The sequence below is a fragment of the Mustela nivalis genome, assembly GCF_964662115.1.
Source record: "Mustela nivalis genome assembly, chromosome: 2".
Taxonomy (NCBI): Eukaryota; Metazoa; Chordata; class Mammalia; order Carnivora; family Mustelidae; genus Mustela; species Mustela nivalis.
The window spans coordinates 17,753,147-17,770,415 of record NC_139021.1 but is presented as its reverse complement, the minus strand read 5'-3'; the positions used below and the strand labels follow the sequence as shown (position 1 = coordinate 17,770,415).

At 40.3% G+C, this 17,269-nt stretch overlaps 2 pseudogenes across 2 annotated transcripts; both read right to left on the bottom strand.

The window, feature by feature from the left end:
• Positions 1 to 8,210: 8,210 nt before the first annotated feature.
• Positions 8,211 to 9,070, bottom strand: LOC309858786 (metalloendopeptidase OMA1, mitochondrial pseudogene; annotated as a pseudogene). The gene is made up of 2 exons: positions 9,051 to 9,070; positions 8,211 to 8,888 (listed from the first exon to the last, which is right to left on the bottom strand). The product of its transcript is annotated as a metalloendopeptidase OMA1, mitochondrial pseudogene (transcript).
• A 611-nt stretch (positions 9,071 to 9,681) lies between these two features.
• Positions 9,682 to 10,305, bottom strand: LOC309858785 (metalloendopeptidase OMA1, mitochondrial pseudogene; annotated as a pseudogene). Its single transcript has one exon. The product of its transcript is annotated as a metalloendopeptidase OMA1, mitochondrial pseudogene (transcript).
• Positions 10,306 to 17,269: the final 6,964 nt, after the last annotated feature.

The following is a 17,269-nucleotide window of genomic DNA, read 5'->3' as shown; positions in this document are numbered from 1 at the left end:
CTTAATCAAATTTAAAAAAACAACAGAATTTTAAAGCAGCATATACCTAATTCATGAATTCCACTCTTAGTCTTCAAGGATCTCTGCAACTTCATAGTGATAGTACTGATCTCTTTTGTTCTACTTAATAGTTGTTTAATAACAGTTTAAAAAAGACAACTTGAAGATAGGAATGTTCCCATCATTTTTATTACCTAAAGAAGAATAGAAATCTGCCCTTCATCTTTCCATAGAGAAGGTTAGATATCTATCTATTATATATTAAACAGATCAATATATTAAAGAGATCTGTAATATATTTACATATATAATTAATTATATTATGTGTGTGTGTGTGTGTATAAAATAAAATGAACTTTAAAATATAGGGGTGCTGGGGTGGCTCAGTGGGTTAAAGCCTCTGCCTACGGCTCAGGTCATGATCCCAGGGGGGGATCGAGCTCCACATTGGGCTCTCTGCTCAGCAGGGAGCCTGCTTCCCTTCCCCTCTCTCTGTCTGCCTCTCTGCCTACTTGTGATCTCTGTCAAATAAATAAAATCTGTGGGAAAAAAAAATATATCTAACTCCCTCAGAAATTTGTCCCAGATTATACTAACACTTGGGTATAGCCACTCTCTGTTATCAGAGATTGAATACATCATTTGTGGTCTATATAGGCCAAGAGCTTCCTCCTTCTTTTGTGCAATTTCATGATTATAACCATTTCACTGATACGTGCAACATTTTTCCATAAATACCAGTACCAGTAAATACAAATGTATAATGGTAAAAAATGTAAAATATCTTAGGAAGACAGTGCATCGTGTAGAAAAACGTAGGTGTTTTATGTGTGATACAATTATTTAGCAATGCTGCAGATTTTTTTTTATACAAACTCTATAGGCAGCATATTTTCTCATTGATAAGGTGTACAGCGATTGAGTTTTCTAATAAATTTCACATGAATTGCAATAACACGTTTAAATAATATTCTTTTTCAGAAAAAAATGTCACAACAGGACTCTTTGTCCTAAAACTGCAATTTCAACTCCTGGGTTTTTAAATAATACCTCATAGTTTTATCTTCTATACTCCAGAAAGATATAATCTATAATTATTCGCAAAACAGTTACAACAATTCTTTAATTATTATTAAATCTCCATTTTAGAGCTTAGGCATGAAAGAGGTGTGATTGAGAAATGTCTGCTCTGTATTTCTGCCTCCTCTCTTTCCCTGATAGCCAGCTAACACACAACAATATTTAAGTTGCTAAGTTACTCATAAATTAAGGTCCCAGACTTTTCAAAATTTAAAACCACATATATACACACTGCACACAAATCTGATTTTAGTTTCTTGGAGAAAGTGGCTTTTAGAAGTTTTCAAAGTTTATATTCATGTTAAGTAAGATGGATTAAACATCCATCCACTAAAATTTGAACTTGATAAGTTGTCATAAATTGCTGTGAATTCGTGTACATGTTTCAGTTTGAATTCTTAATTTTTAAATTTTATTTGAATTTTTATTTCCCATCTAATAAACAACCTTTCAGTGACTCGGAGACACTGATGATCAAGAACTACATTAACAAGAGTAAGAACATCGGTCAGGAAGTGCGTATTATCCTTTGAAATGAAATAAATAGAAGAGACCCTTTGTCAAAGCTCCTGTGTCTTCACAGGGCCCTTTTGTTACCATAGGACAGGAGATGAATCTTGTAGTTTCAAAAATGTGTGGGAGGTGGGCTCATTGACTCCAGAAAGAGGGGTAGGAATGGTAAAGAAAGAATCTCTTCATCCTCGAGTGTCAGGAATTTTGTCAACCCAGGTTGGGACTAGTTCATGAGAAGCTTCAAAGATAGGAGCAGGAAGAAATGGGCTTTTTTAGTGGGTAACTCTCCTCAGAGCAAAATAATTCCCCAGCTGGGTTAGGTGGAATAGTGGTTTGTTCCATAGATGGAAAACTTGGGGAACTTTTCTTTTATAAATACTTGTGATTTGTATGATATTTATGAAATGAGTTACCATATTCTTGAACCAATTATATCAGCTTTCTTACCCAGCTTGTAGTGATTGAGCACTGTGGGGGAGGAGCTGCAACTGTGTCTCTCTTAACTCAGCCCAACTTCCCATTACTTATGTTTGCAAATGCCCTATGGACTCTCTAGTCATCAAATATTATTGAAACCCCATGTAAAATAACCAGAACATTTGTGTTGAGTTTCCATATGGATTATGCAGGGGTTTCCAAAATAATGCAACATATAATTGGTTTGCTGGGTCTGCACCATGTGAACGTAAGATTAAAACAAACCAACACAAACTAACTGTTTTTTTCACAAGATTATAAACCTAGTACACACCTGGTTTTGTCAATTAGGCCACTAATAAAGAAGAGATATGGAACCAAAAGCCCAAAGAATGGATCTTCATTAAAAAGGAAAAGTTCACCAAGCAAGGGGAGAGATGTCGGTCAGCAAAGCACTTGTGAAGCAACACGGTGTGATGAGGAAGGCCTTGCCTGGGGTCAGACAGACTGGGGCCTCCGAACTGCTCCGCCCTCGACCAGCCATACCCCTCACAAATTAGTTGTCCTTTCCAAGCTCCACTGTTATTTTTTTCCACATATAAAACAGTAATAATGGCAATTTTCATCCATTTATATTCATTTTCATCCATTTACAACATTGTGTTAAGTGCCTCTTATGAGCTACACCCTCTTTGGGTGCCAGGAAAATAGCAACGAAGACTATAAACAAGAGCGTCTGTCCTTGTGAAACTTACCTTTTCGTGGGGGTGAAGAAAAGATAAACAAAATGATTAAGTAAATGGATAGTGCAGTGAAAGATGAACAAGAGGAAGATGGGGAATGCTATAGGTAAAGAGATTGTAGGTTGTGTGGTCACAAAAGAATTACTATTATAGTGATGTTTGAGCTACTTTTTTTTTTTTTTAAGATTTTATTTATTTGACAGAGAGAGATCACAAGTAGGCAGAGAGGAAGGCAGAGAGAAGAGGAAGCAAGCTCCCTGCTGAGCAGAGAGCCGGAAGCTGTTCTTGATCCCAGGACTCTGAGATCATGACCTGAGCTGAAGGCAGAGGCTTTAACCCACTGAGCTACCCAGGCACCCCTTGAGCTACTGTTTTAAAGATGAGGGAGTGAATAGACCTTACCTGGGTGAAGAGATTAGAGGGAAAGAGAATGTGGATCCACTTTTTTGGCCACCATGTTGCTCTTCTCCAAAATAAGAACACTTAGCTCTCACGGGCAATGTCCCTCCCGTTAGGATCACCGCCTCAGTGAACCTGGATTCAAGGTTGACCTTCCAGTAGGGGATGAAGTTGGGGGCTCTCTCTGTGAGAGACAGTGTGCTGGAGTTAGATGAAAAAGTCATGGCATGTGACCAATATCCATCTTATGCCTCATGTTAGAGAAATAGTGTATAATACTGTTTCAGAAATGGAAAAATGGGATTTGAATTCTTTGATTGGCATTTCTCCTAAGGTATGAATCAGCCATGAGAACAGGAAAAAGAAGAAGAAATGCAGTAATGTTATTCTAACTGACTATTTAAAATTAAACAGAATCACCAACACTGGACTCTGATGATACTTTTTCCAGACTTTTTTTCTTTTCGATGTGTGTGTGTGTGTGTGTGTGTGTGTGTGTGTGTGTATTTTTTCCATAAAAATTCATGCTAAGAAAGACCACATTCTAGAAAGTCTAGTTTAGTTTATGACTATTATGCTGAATATTAGGCCAATTATTAAGTATGCCTACATGATCAAGTCATATTTCCATTTTTTTACCTCCATTTTTGATATGTAGAGAAAGCTTATAAATTATCCCCTGCCTTACTTATAAGTCTCCAATAAACGAATTTGACTATTTCTCCACTGGTTATTTAATGGGAAACTTCTGGGAACCATTTTGTAAAACCAATCAGTCTCAATTCCTCTGAATGCTTATATATTTACATGGGGCTTTTTTTCTAGTATGGGGAACCCCCATTTCTTCAGCGGGAAGGACAACTCAGAGTTCCAGGAAATAAAAGCTAGTCATTGTCTTCCTTTTCTCCCTGTCTCCTGCCCAGGCTAATCTTGTGTCGCCCAGAGAGGAGCTGAACTGAAACACCCATTAGAATGCCCCCTATACATCACTGGGGAAGGGAGGGAAGGCTGATCTGTGGACTGCTTTGTTTTGGTATCGTCACAGACACTCTGCCGTCATGGGAAGGGCAGACAGGCAGCCCAAATTGGCTGTGACCTTGGGAACACAGAGGAAGGCTGCTCCACCTCTCCATCACACATGAATCTGCAGCTGACCTTCGTATATAAGTGTTGAAAGCTTATGCTTTATGGAATTCACAGATGTCAATCCCAAATTCCCAGCAAATTAACTCTCTTTAACAGGTGAGCTCTCTGGCAGGGAAACTGAGGCATTAGGATACTATGTCATTACCCTGACACAATCTTCTCAGTATAGCTCTAAGACTTAAGAATAGCATTCATGCATGATGCTTATAACTTGGAGCTATAAATAAGCAAAAACTGGAGTACTATCTTAAAGATCAGGCTAACAGAGGGGATGTGGCTTTCCTGTGGTGGCTCATTTAGGACCCAGAGGTAGAATGGATGGATGCTATTATTAAATATACAAATCTATTTCTATCAGTAATCCTTATTGCCTCTTTTTAAACATTTTTATTTATTTATTTGAAAGAGAGAGAGAGAAAGCACAAGTAGTGGGAGAGGCAGAAGGAGAAGCAGGCTACCCACTAAGCAGGGAATCCCGGACCCTGGGATCACGACCCAAGCCAAAGGCAGATGCCCAACCGACTGAGCCACCCCGGTGCCCCTGCTTATTGCCTCTTTAATGACACTAGTATTAGAGTTTGCCTAAGGTCTTAGAGATATGTATTATTTCCTCACCTAACCGGTACATGTCACAATAAAAAGTTAGAAACCAAGCCCTGATCCTGAATCTATTCATTGCTCTTCCTCAGCTCATCTTGAACACGGCCTCCAAGGAAAAACTGCAGGTGATTATGCAGATAATTACGTTGGATCCTCAGCAACCTCTAGTATCATCCTTCCCCTTCATATCCTATTGGTACTTATACATATGCCTTTGATCTTTGTGATGTGTTGTCTCGTGAGAGGAATTTGCAAACCATTCATGGAATTTAGTCAAAGCTGTGTTAAAAATGTAACCAGTACCAGGAATACTGATTTCAGAAAATATCTGGGAACCATAAAAGAGAGAGCACAGAGAAAATGGTAGGTGTCCATGTTTCTTTGCCTCTCTGTGTATTTAAAAGGAACAAGTATTTTCCTGGAGTGACAAGAGAAGAAAGATCATTTTTCAATTATGTTATTAATTTTGCATCATAATTCTGCTCATCACTTGGCTTTGTTTGTATGCATATGTGCATGTGTTTTCTCTTTTGAAAGCAAGGAGAAAGGCCTGGAAACAGTAACACTGCCCAGGAAGGGGCGAAAAAAGTTTAAAGGAGTAGGTGATGCTTGGGTTGGAATCTAAGAGATGATGCTTCTAGTTGGTTGAAAATGGGGAAAGAAAAGCAAGGCAGAAAGAATAGAGTTTGCAAAGGCACAAACAGGGATATTCTGGGCTTGCTTTGAAAAACCGTGTTAAGTTGAGCCTTAAAGCATGGCTTTTAGCTTGGCAGTGATGAGAGGAATAACTTTCCATCTTAATTTGAGTTCCACCAAAAGAAGATTCTGAGGTAAGGATAGTATTGCACAGGATTGATTTGGCAAGAGATCTCAGGAAACTCATTTAAGGAAATATGGGAGTAAATAGGGAAGGGGGAGAAACCACAATCTGGTACGTTATGTAGATATTTATCACTGTGGACAACTGGAAGTCAATCCTGCAAGGATTGAATTGGGAAGAGTACAGAGAATATAGTTCCGAGTGTATCAAGACCTGAGCACGCTGAAGCATTAATTAACTAATCAGTTTGTCATCATTGGAAAATAGCACTAGCTCTGGTATGTGTGGCTTGTTACAGTTGAAGAAAATCTAAAATCATGTCCATGACCTGCAGAGCTCTATGTGATCTGTGTGGCCCTTCTTGCTTGTCTGGCCTCATATCAACTTAGGCCAATTAGAACTCATTCTGGTCTGGCCATGCTGGTCTCCATCCTTTTCCTTCAACATGGCAAAGTCCTCAGGGATCTGGATGTTCACCTCACCATCCTAGACATTTCCTCCCTATGTTTCTGTTCATCTAACTTTTTCATTTTATTTATATCTCTATTTTGAATTCACTTTATCTGAGATGTTTCCTAACCTTCTGTTTTGAGATGCTGCCATGCTTTCACTTTATCTCCTCAGACTTCCTCATGGTTGGTTCCCTTTTTGTTTACAGATTCATCACTAGTGCCTGGTACATAAAAGCTGCTCAATAAACATACGTCAGATGAATAAATGACTTTGGGTCCTAAGCCGGACATTTTTTTTTTTTTTTGGTCCATCATATCTCAATACTTTTCCACTTCCCAAAACTGGTTTTAATTTTGTGATTGCAACATGAAAGATGCCAGACAGTTTTCCTACAGATAAAATTGAAAGGAAAAAATATCTTATATCGATTCCAAAGATTATAGAATTTATTCTTATGGAGAAAAACCAGCAATTATATGTGCACGATTGTCCTATCTGCAATGGATAGTTGTTTTCGTTAGGGAGATAGAAATTTATAGGAAAGGGGACAAGGTTGCATTTGTGTGAGGACTAGTGATGGACATAGTGATCCTTTTCTGTGTGCTTATTTTGTTTGCTTTACTTTGTTTGGGTTTGATCCAGAATGCAAGGGTTTCCCTCTCACTCTGTCACGTAGTTTGTAAGGTTATCCTGACTCCTAATGAGGGCAGGGCAAGATATTAGTTTCACTTGGGTTCAAGTTTTTGCCTTAAGGCAAGGATTTGACAGCACTTATTAACTTAACAATCTTCTGAATCACTTAGATTCATTTGGTGTTTTATTTGCCTGTTTATTTACATGAGCACAATAAGAGCTGCTGATTAACACACAAAGAACTTCTTAGTGTGTGGTTAATAAAAATAGTCCTAAATTATAGTAAGACTTAAAAAAAAAAAAAAAGCTTTATGTGGAGATTTTATATATCCTCGGGGGTTGTAATTTCAACTTTTGTATGCCAGAAATATCTAATTGCCTTTATTAGCTTGCTTATAGATAGCATGAACCAATAAATATGGTTTACTTCTCTGGGTTTGGTCTGGCTTGCCTATCACTGCAGAAACATCTTTTTTTTTTTTTCCCCCTTTAATTCCAAGATCCCCTCGCTTGTCTCTGCTCCTCGCTTGCCAAAAGGAGACTTTTTATTTTGGCTTTTTGTAAAGCTGAGATCCCTTGAGTCATAGACCAGATAATGGCCAGTGACCATGGAAGACTTTTTAGGTACCAATTCTCACTTTTTATTATATTATCCAGAATTTCTAAAATAAACACGTTACTCCTGGGACAAAGGGGAAAATTAGAGATATAGATATAGATAAAGTAAAGGTGTGGGAATGATATTTCCCCCTGTAGGCACATTGAGAGAGAATAGCTACCATCCATTGAAAAGTCATGCAAAAGGAATTTGGCAAACAAAAGACATAAGGAAAAACAAGTTCTGGTAAGAACTCCCATTAAATGATAAATGTGGTCTTTTGAAGTAGTATGGTTTCAATGAGGTGGGTCTGATTATTGATTAAAAGAATAATCTTAAATGTTTTCTTAAATATCTAGCCAATACCCCAAGGTATCTTCAGCTTCTCCTTCATCCGTGTGCCAGGCCCCTGGAGTACTCCTCCTGGAGGTTAAGGGCTCAACTCTTTGACTTTTTGCCACCACTGATTTCTGCAACAAGGGATGCCTTTCTGATTTACTTTTCCTCACAGCCTTAGTGTAATCACTTGCATACAATAGGGATACAATTAGTGTTTTTTCAAAAACGTGTAATATAAATTTATTCAGTGACATTTTCCTTGTTGAAGATATTTTAAAAGAAGATAACTGATATTTTATAAAAATAAATATCTAGTAAAATGATTTAGATAATGAGAATATACATGATTTAGCTCCCAAATATCCATTTTTGTTTTCATTTCAAACATCTTTTTTTTTTTTAAGAAAAGGAACATAAAAATGATAGATTGCTGCATTCCTCTTCTTTCCTGATTCTTAGAAATTTTAATTCAACTTCCAGTCATTTTCTCAACTATACTCCTACTTTTGAATGGGAAAGGTATCCAGGTGATATTTAGGTCTTCTTTCTCTGACTCTTTAAGAAAATGGTTCATGTTGGTTTCAAATAGTAATCGAATCTGGTCCAGAAGATAATGGGCAACTACAGATCTTTCTAATTTTGAGAGTCTGAGATGGGAATCTATTCAAAGCTTCAGTTCTATGAGCAGAGTGTGTGGATAACCATTTGGGCAACTTGGGATGAACTTGGAAGCTCTCTGCAAATCCCGTCTACCACCCAAACCCTGAAACTGGCCCTTCTACCCACACAGACCTTTCCAGCAAGCTGGAGTCGGATAGCATCAGCTTTAGCCTCCAGTGTCCTACTATATGGTCCATCAAAGATACATTCCTGCAATCGAGACTGTCATTACTGTCCCCCAAGTGCCAAGCTATCTCCCTGGACAAATGGCCCAAATCACTGTGAGAAAAATCAGACCCAAGACTTCTAGTAAATCAAGGCAGCTAGCTTTTTCCACAGTGTGCCCAGGAGCCACATGCACTAGTTCTTAACCCAGAAGAAAGAGGCAGGTTGATGAACGTCAGTTACACTAATCAAAACCCCAGTGAAGATGAACCCTTGTCCATTTGGAATCAGAAAGGCAGTGCTCCCCTTGGTAACACATACCCTAAAATTGGCATCACAGAAGTATTTGTATCTGAGGAATCAACCACTGGAGTAACCCAGGGGCTCTGAGAGACCCCCGGGGTATATTTCTTTGTGTTCAAAGAGATGATAATCCACTTCTTTTAAGTCTTCTCTTGGGCATCTTTCTCACTTAGCATATCACTTAAAAATTCTTCCATTCATGTTTCATATTCCAGTTCTGACTGTTATGCCCCAATAATGGGTCCGTGATTAAAGGAGCGACACTGATACAAAGCGAAGGTCAAGCAAAGCTTTATTTTGCGCCAAGCATCAAGAATCTAACCAAACGTTCAGGGACGCACCTCTTACAAGGGAGGGCGACCCTTCTCTGTTTCACAGACTAGCTTTTAAGGGCAAAGGCCATGTGGTCAGGCCTGGCCAGGCACAGGTGGCCAATGAGGTTGTGACACACACAGGAAAATTCGCAGTGATGCTAGGTGACCAACTGAATTACAATTTACCCTAGTAGACATTTGAACTAGCCTATTACACTTTGATTGGGATTGGCGCCCAAAAGGCTCCCAAAGGGCGGGGCCCATACTCCTTGGTAACCGGGGAGACAGTATGCACACCCCACCCCCCCCACTGATCGGATGTCTCCACCTGGCCTGACCCACCTTTGTATCTGGGCTTTGTTATCTGAAGCTGGTTTCTGGGACTTGTCTCCAAGTAAATCCCCTGGGGGAAGGGGAGCAGGGACAGTTTCTAAATAGATCCTTACACTGACAGAAGTCTGAAAAGTACTTTTGCCAATCAGAGTAGCTTGCTCCTTCCTAAGGTGGACTCACTTCCAGGGGAGTAAAGTAAAACACCGCAAATACCAAACCACAACTACTCAACCCAAAGAATAATTTTAATTTTTTTCCCTTCCTTACCCTCTCATTAAATAGTTCCTTTTCCTTCAGAGGAAGTGCTCACCACCATTCCCTGATGCCCCCACATATTTACAAGGATTGCAAGTAGTTTCTGCACTGGTTTAAGAATTATCAACAGGAGAGAAGCCAGAGCTGTTGAAAAGAAGTGTAGGAAACCCCACACAACACTGATCAAGCAGGCATGATCTTTTATCAGTAGCTGCCTTGAAAAAGAGTCATTGCAGGGGGTGCATTTTTGGGTAAGCATCCAGATTTCCTTACTTTTGATACTCCAGAAGCATCCTGTACTTCTGTTACTGAAAGTCCTATAAAAATGAAAGTTTCCAGGCAGAACAGTCAATGTTTTCTTGTAAAATGATTTACTTCCAGGCCCTGACACTTATTTACTATGTGGTTAATTTGTACTTGATGGCAGTCCAGTGAGGTTACAGCTAATGTGTTACATTTTCTCCAGTTGGTCACTGAATTAGAAAAAAAAAAGTACAACTTAGTAGCAGACTGCAGGTCATAGAGGAAGGTCATCTTTTTTTGCTTGTTCTAGCAGAGGCAAAAGTCAAAATGATTCCTTCCAGTTAGAGACTGTGTTTGTTTGCTTGCATTTTGGAGTTAGTAAGTATTGCAAATGCCTCTTTTTCCTCCCCGCCACAAACTCAATGAGGGAAAGAACAATGACTTGTTACTATTATAATACCAACACCAGGGACAATACTTACAAGTAATAGATCCTCCATAAATATGTTGAAGGAAAGAATGCACGAGCCATCAAAACCATTTCGTAAATGCTCATTAGAGCACTGTGGTGAAATCAAGTAGACTTGACCTAGAAATCAAACAGGTTCAAGGCACAATCCCTCCCATTTTCATTATCTATCCTTTCCTAAATCTTTTTTTTTTTTTTTTTAAGATTTTATTTCTTCATTTGAGAGAAACAGAGAGAATACAAGCAGGGGGAAAGGCAGAGGGAAAGGGAGAAGCAGGCTCCCCGCTGAGCTGGGAGCCCAACATGGGGCGCCATCCCAGGACCCTGGGATCATGATCTGAGGGGAAGGCAGATTCTTCACTATCTGAGCCACCCAGGTGCCCTGATCTTTCCCTAAATCTTGAAAGTTCTAAGCCTCAATTTCCCTAGCTAAAGAATGAACAGAAATCAGTCTGACCAGCCCTTCAAAGACTTGTGAGCTTCTCTGAAGACAATGCAGACAAAGGCACGGTGAGTTATAAGCTGCTGTATGAATGTATGTTCAGACATGGCCTGCCACCCTGACACCAATCAGGGAAATAAATAAAAGTTGGAAGAAACATTTGATAAACCACTTGAAGTGTTGAGTGAGAGCGTTTAGCCCTCCTACACCAAGAGACATGCTTCTTTCAAATAATGCTGAATGAAGCTTTCTTCTAAGAAGAAGTTCTCCACTTACTAGCAGACTTTTAAATCTAGAGAGGGACAGAAGTATGGAGCCAGAGGCACATTGCCTGAGGCATAGAGGATGACTCCTCCACCCCCAACAGCTTTCCCTGAAAATTAAAGACACAAAAACTTATTTCTTTAAATTAAGGCTTTGAGATGACGTCTGCCTAACAAAGACAACAAAGTAGAAGTCTGCCTGGGATGTACACCTACTGTCCATCCAACCTCCTGTATAATCATGTCAGAGTCTTATTGGACTACATCAGACCTGAAGAAACTCAGGTATCATGAAGTCAGAATATATTATATTAATGTAGGAGGGACCAAGCTCAATCTTATTGGCCAAAAAGTTAATCTCACAAGGCAATGTTGGGACAGGCCTGGAGTGAGAACCTCCTGGTATACCAAATGTTTTAAAGGTGATTATATTTTAAGTATTGATTCAAAATCATTGAACAGACCGGTTATTTGGAGCACATTTTCCATTCTCTCTCTCTCGAAATGGATGGACTCCATTCCAACTAGGAAGATGAAAACTGGTCACAGCTTGCTAATGGGATGTCAGAATCTTAGCTCATTTTATTCAAGTGTTCTTTCCTTTATTCCTTAATTCATCAAACATGTATTAGATGCCTAAATTGTCCAAGCATCTGGAGTTGCACAGGGAATTATAGTAAATACAAACAAACATTGTGTGTATGTGTGATCTGAAATGTTTACTAGTTGTGGTGTGGGAGAAGAAACATACCATTAAAATAAAACATTTGGCTCTTGGGCTAATTTCCAAGGTGTTTGAAAAAAAAAAAGAATGTCCATTTTGTGTGTTCCCTCTTCATGACTGGGTTGAATCAGGAATACAAAGCCACTAGAGATTTGACTACAGTATTTCATTTCTCTTCTACAAGTTAATTTGAATACTGATATTCAAATTCTGTCTACTCTCATCTTGATGCTTTTGCAAGATTACCCCAAAACTTCAAAACAGTTTGAAATAAACTCCCCGACTCATTAGTGAATTCAACAAACATTTATAACACCTATCCTGTGCCAGTGAACAAGAATGGGGGAGAAAACACAAATAAAGAGCTCCAAAAGAGCTCATTATTTGAAAATTAGCTGCTGTTGAAAGAGCTTACAATTCTGTGTGATGGTATAACTGTATCATTTCATACAAACTACAGAAGAGGCATAACATGAAGAAGGGAAAGGTTGATTGGACCTAGGTGTTCAGAGGTTTTCTGGAAAATGTTAAGTTTAAGTTCACCCCCATCTGGAAGGAAGGATGGGGGTGAAGGTAGAGACGGGCATGTCAGAAGGAAGGACCAACATTCACCGAGGAAGAGACACCTGCAACAAAATGTGTACCTGGGAAATATAACCAATGACTGCTGGAGCAAAATGTGCTGAACAGTACTTATGATAAAGTTGTTTTTCAGATATTGAGATCTTGAGTATGATGATCTTTCTGATGCATTAGTTGAAAGCTGCATGGAGTCTTCCACATTCTCTGGCTGTCCTTCAGACTATGGTACCTTTGTGATCATATAGTTATGATATGGTTAAACCCAACAATGTCCTTGTGAAAATGGTCAACTCTTTGTAGAATTGACTACATGAGGGCAAAGATAAAATTAGGAGACCACTTTGAAATACTTGTCTATGGCCACAGAAAGATTTGTCCAAGATCTCTATCTTTCTTTGCCATCTCCTTCCTAGAAACTTTTATTTTCTAATAGGCTTTTTCCCCTCCCCCTCTCCTCCCTTTACCCTCCCCTTTCTCCCACCTTCTCTTCCTCCTCTTCTTCCTCTTCCTCCCCCTCCCCCTTCTCTTTCTTCTTCTCCATACCCCAGACCCCTTTTCCTCTATGACCTTCTATGTTTATGACTATAAACCAAACCTGGCCTTCCATCTGTAAAGTGATTTTAAATCTATGCTTCCAGAATTCTTTAGAACTTCCTGTGGAGAATCTTTGGGGATGACTGAGTCAGTGACACTGTAGGCTTACTGTCTTCACAGACCTTTGACAGAGTCATATAGATCTACTATTTAAATTGGGGCTTTGGGAAAGATTTCATTTGAAAAAAGAGTGCTTCTGGCTCTAGTTTTAAAATTAGTCCCCTTCTAGTTTAATTCTCATCTTTTGAGGATAAATGGAAGTAAACAGAGGAGCAGTGACAGTATCAATACCATATAGCTACCTAGAAGAACTACAGTCAGACATGGGTCTTTTATTCTCAGATGTTTTCAGCCCATAGGTTATTCTAGGCAAAGGGTCTCCTCTACCGCCTTGCCCCTTATAGCAGAAGAAATCCCTGTCTGGAAGCTGTCATGATAAAGAGGGTCACCATGTGCTCCATGTGTCCCTTCAACTTAATTATCTCCTAACCTCCTTTTGGCTTTAGTCAGAACCCCTCTGTCCACAGCTTTTCATACTGAATTCAATTTGAACCATTTACTACATTTATTATGCTCAGCCTGGGAAACACAAGGTTAAAGGTGTATGTACAGTCTTTGAAATGGAGTTTCTCATGACTTCTCTGGGGATGGGGGACATAGACCTGCATACACCCGACTCCTTCAGTGAAACCAGTCTACATGAGAGGCATGTTGTTATGGGTTGAATTGTGTCCCTAAAAAGGTATGTTGAAGTCCCAAGTCCCAACACCTCAGAAAATGACTTTATTTGGCAATGAGGTGGTTGTTGATATGACTTGTTAAGTTAAATGGGGTCAGACTGGAGTGGGGTGGGGCCACATGATGCGCCCTTGTAAGAAGATGGCCATGAGAGACAGAGCACACCATGTGAAGATGGGGGAGAGAATGGAGTGATGGATTCGCAGCCCAAAGAACACCAAGGACTGCCAGCCATTATTAGAGCCTAGGAAAAAGGGATGGAACAGAGTCTCCCTCAGAACCCTCAGAAAGAACTAAACCTGATTTTAGCTCTCTGATGTTGACTTCTAGCTTCCAGAACTATGAAACAGTAAACTATAGTTTTAGGCCGCCCAGTCTGTGATACTTTGTTAGGACAGCCCCGGGAAACAGAGACAGAAGCGTAACATCCATAGGTGAACGGCCATTTTCAACTTGGCTGTGTGTCTGGCACACCTCTGGGAGTAGATGACATTCTATTTGGGTGGATAAGCTCACGGATAAGCTGAGGTTGTTCAGAGGGAAAGGGGAGGATGGGCATTCACAGCAAGGGAAGAAAAAGCAGAAGCAAAGGACAGGATATGGAAAGATCTTTTGACGTTTCAGCAATGCTGAGTAGCCCTGTACAGCCAGCCTGGGACATGAGGTGCTTTGGGTAAAGACTGTTGCAATGTCCTTTTGCAACAAGAGAGTTTACTTAAAAAAAAAAAGGAAAAAGTCTTCAAGTTTTGAAATCACTGTGTGTTTTTGTCTGTGTGTGTGTGTGTGTGTGTGTGTGTGTGTGTGTGTATGCATGTGTTTAAATATGTATCTATCCCCAGATGGTTTTTCTTTCTTTCTTTTAATTTCTTTTTAATTATGGCAGCTATTCTCCAAACATGTTTTTGTTTATCTCAAACTAAGTATACAGTTTCCACATATGGAGCATATTTTGTTTTACTTCAGTTTATCTTAAGAAATCAGCTTTCCTAACTCTTGTTGGCAGTGGACCCAAATGATTTCTTACTTTTTATTTCCCTCTTTACTTTCTCCTCTTCCTTCTTTTCTTTCAGTTATGATTGGTCTCTCTCCCTCCCTCTTTCTTTCCCTTCCTCCTCCTTCCTTCTTTCCTTCCTTCCTTCCTTCTTTTCTTCCTTCCTAACTTCCTCCCTCCCTTCCTTCCTTCCTCCCTCCCTCTCCCCACTTCCTCCCCCCCCACTTCCTCCCTCCCCCACTTCCTCACTCCCACACTTCCTCCCTCCCATACTTCCTCCCTCCCTTCCCCCCCTTCCTTCCTCCCTCCCTTCTCTTCTTTTTCCTTCTGGAACGTTATAACAGATTTCCCATGTGGATGTACTGGCTCATTTAGTGGCAGGAACCAACTGTTCCTTGGCTTGTGCACATTTAGCCAGCCTAGAAAATACACAAACTGGAAATAATGGGAATAAACAAGTCAGGAGTAATATTTACTCTTTCATTTATAGTACCATGAACCTGGTATTCATGTCTGTTCATAATCTGGGCCCAAACTTTTTTATCAGCCCTGTTTTGCACGATGCTTTTCCAAAACTCGGTGTATTTGTCTCCCTTACACTTTCTCTCATTAGAAAGCTCATTTTCATCTTCTCAGCCTCCTACATTCCACTGACCCTTCAAGAGCCAGTACAGATATCCCTTGCTTTCACCCATTTTATGATGCTCCTTGGCAGAATTAATCATATTCTCCTCTGGATTCTCCTAGAGCTTTGTTCATGCCTCTATCCTTGCTTTATTGTGATTGGTATTTACTTCCACATCACTCTGAGGTCAAAAGTGGTTTCTCATTGTTCTAAACTCTTCAGTCAACAGAGCAATGGCACAGAATGTGCGAGCCATAAATTCTAACTGGAGACACGCCGCACTGCAAAGAGATCACAATCCTTGTACAAGGAGTGAAAAGCTTGTCTTTTATATCCTTGCAACTCCTAAAATCACTTATGTTCTTCCCAATTTGCAGAGTGCTGGGTACCTGAGGCAGAAAGCCACCTGGAAGGCTGAGTATGAGACTGTAGGGCAGCTTATGGTTTCTTGGTACATATATCCGTGTAGCAGAAACTGGACGTCAAGCAAACTTTAAATGTAGCGTAGACGCACAGTCATACATTTGTGAGTATTTCTGCAGTGACACTAGACCAAAGTGTTGACCACTTAAGCTAACTCTGAAAACTGGAATCAGTTGCACTATTGCTGAGATGGCTTCTGAGGGTAAGTGTGCTGGCAATAACACATGAGCTCTGCCACAAGTATGAAAGGAGTAGTGGCATGTGTGATGACTACTTAGCACGTCTGTTCTCCCCTAAAGCAAAGCCAATGTCTTTGGTCCTAAGACCCCCAGGACATTACTTGACACATTGAATATGATCTACGCAGGGCTGCTAAGTGAATGAATGAATGAAGATGGTCTAATCTGATACATAGCAAAAATGCAAAATTGCCAGTTTCATCGGCACAGCTCTGCAGTTGCACTCCTCTATAATTATGAAGCCTTTTCAGTGACCTTATGATATCTGAAATGTTAAAAATTATATTGCATGACCCCTAATTTCAGCAACTTAATTCCAGTATCAAAGAACTTATAATAGCCTTTTTCTTTCTGTCCTCCAAGCACTGTCCAATGGATATCGGTGCACTGAGTAGAGTTAGTGGTCTACAAGCTAAGCTTAGGTTCAAACCATGTTACTTACAATGACTGTGGTTCCCCTTCTTCTCTGACCACCTTTTTTCTTTTCTTTTCCTTTTTTTTTTTTTTTAAAGAGAGAACATGCAGTGGTGAGGGGCAGAGATTGAGGGAGGGATTCTTAAGCAGGCTTCCCCTGTATCACAGAGCCCAGGGCAGAACTCAATCCCATGAGGCTGAGATCATGGCCTGAGGCTAAATCTGGAGTCCGGCACTTAACCAGCTGAGCCAGCCACGCACCCCTGATCACCTCTTTCTAACAAGGGGCTTGGAAGTAGCAGTAATATAGTGTGGGAGAAAAATACAGAGAAGATGAAATGGATGAGGTGGGTTGTGAAGCCAGGGAGGAAGGCATATCACAGGTGGACATGGGTGCTGGTGGGTGGGGTGGAGGAGGAAGACCAGAGGGCCAGTTGTGCAGTATGGCGACCCACGGGCGCCAGGACTCAGCCTCACCACCCAGGGCCTCTGGTCTTAACTGTGTTCCTCCCTCATGTCCTAACCTTCACTCCTTACGGGCAGAGCGAACAGCTTCGTGTGCTATTATACTAAGAGACTTCTCCATCTGTCTGGCAATTTCCACAGGAGAGTCACAGCCCTGGAGCCTGCCTTAGGGTATGTTTGTGCCACATCAGGACTTTGGGACTTTGTGACCGAGGAGAAATCCTACTGGCTTCTATCCATCCTCATTAAAAGGTGGTGCGCGAAGGAACTGAGATTGCAGATGAGA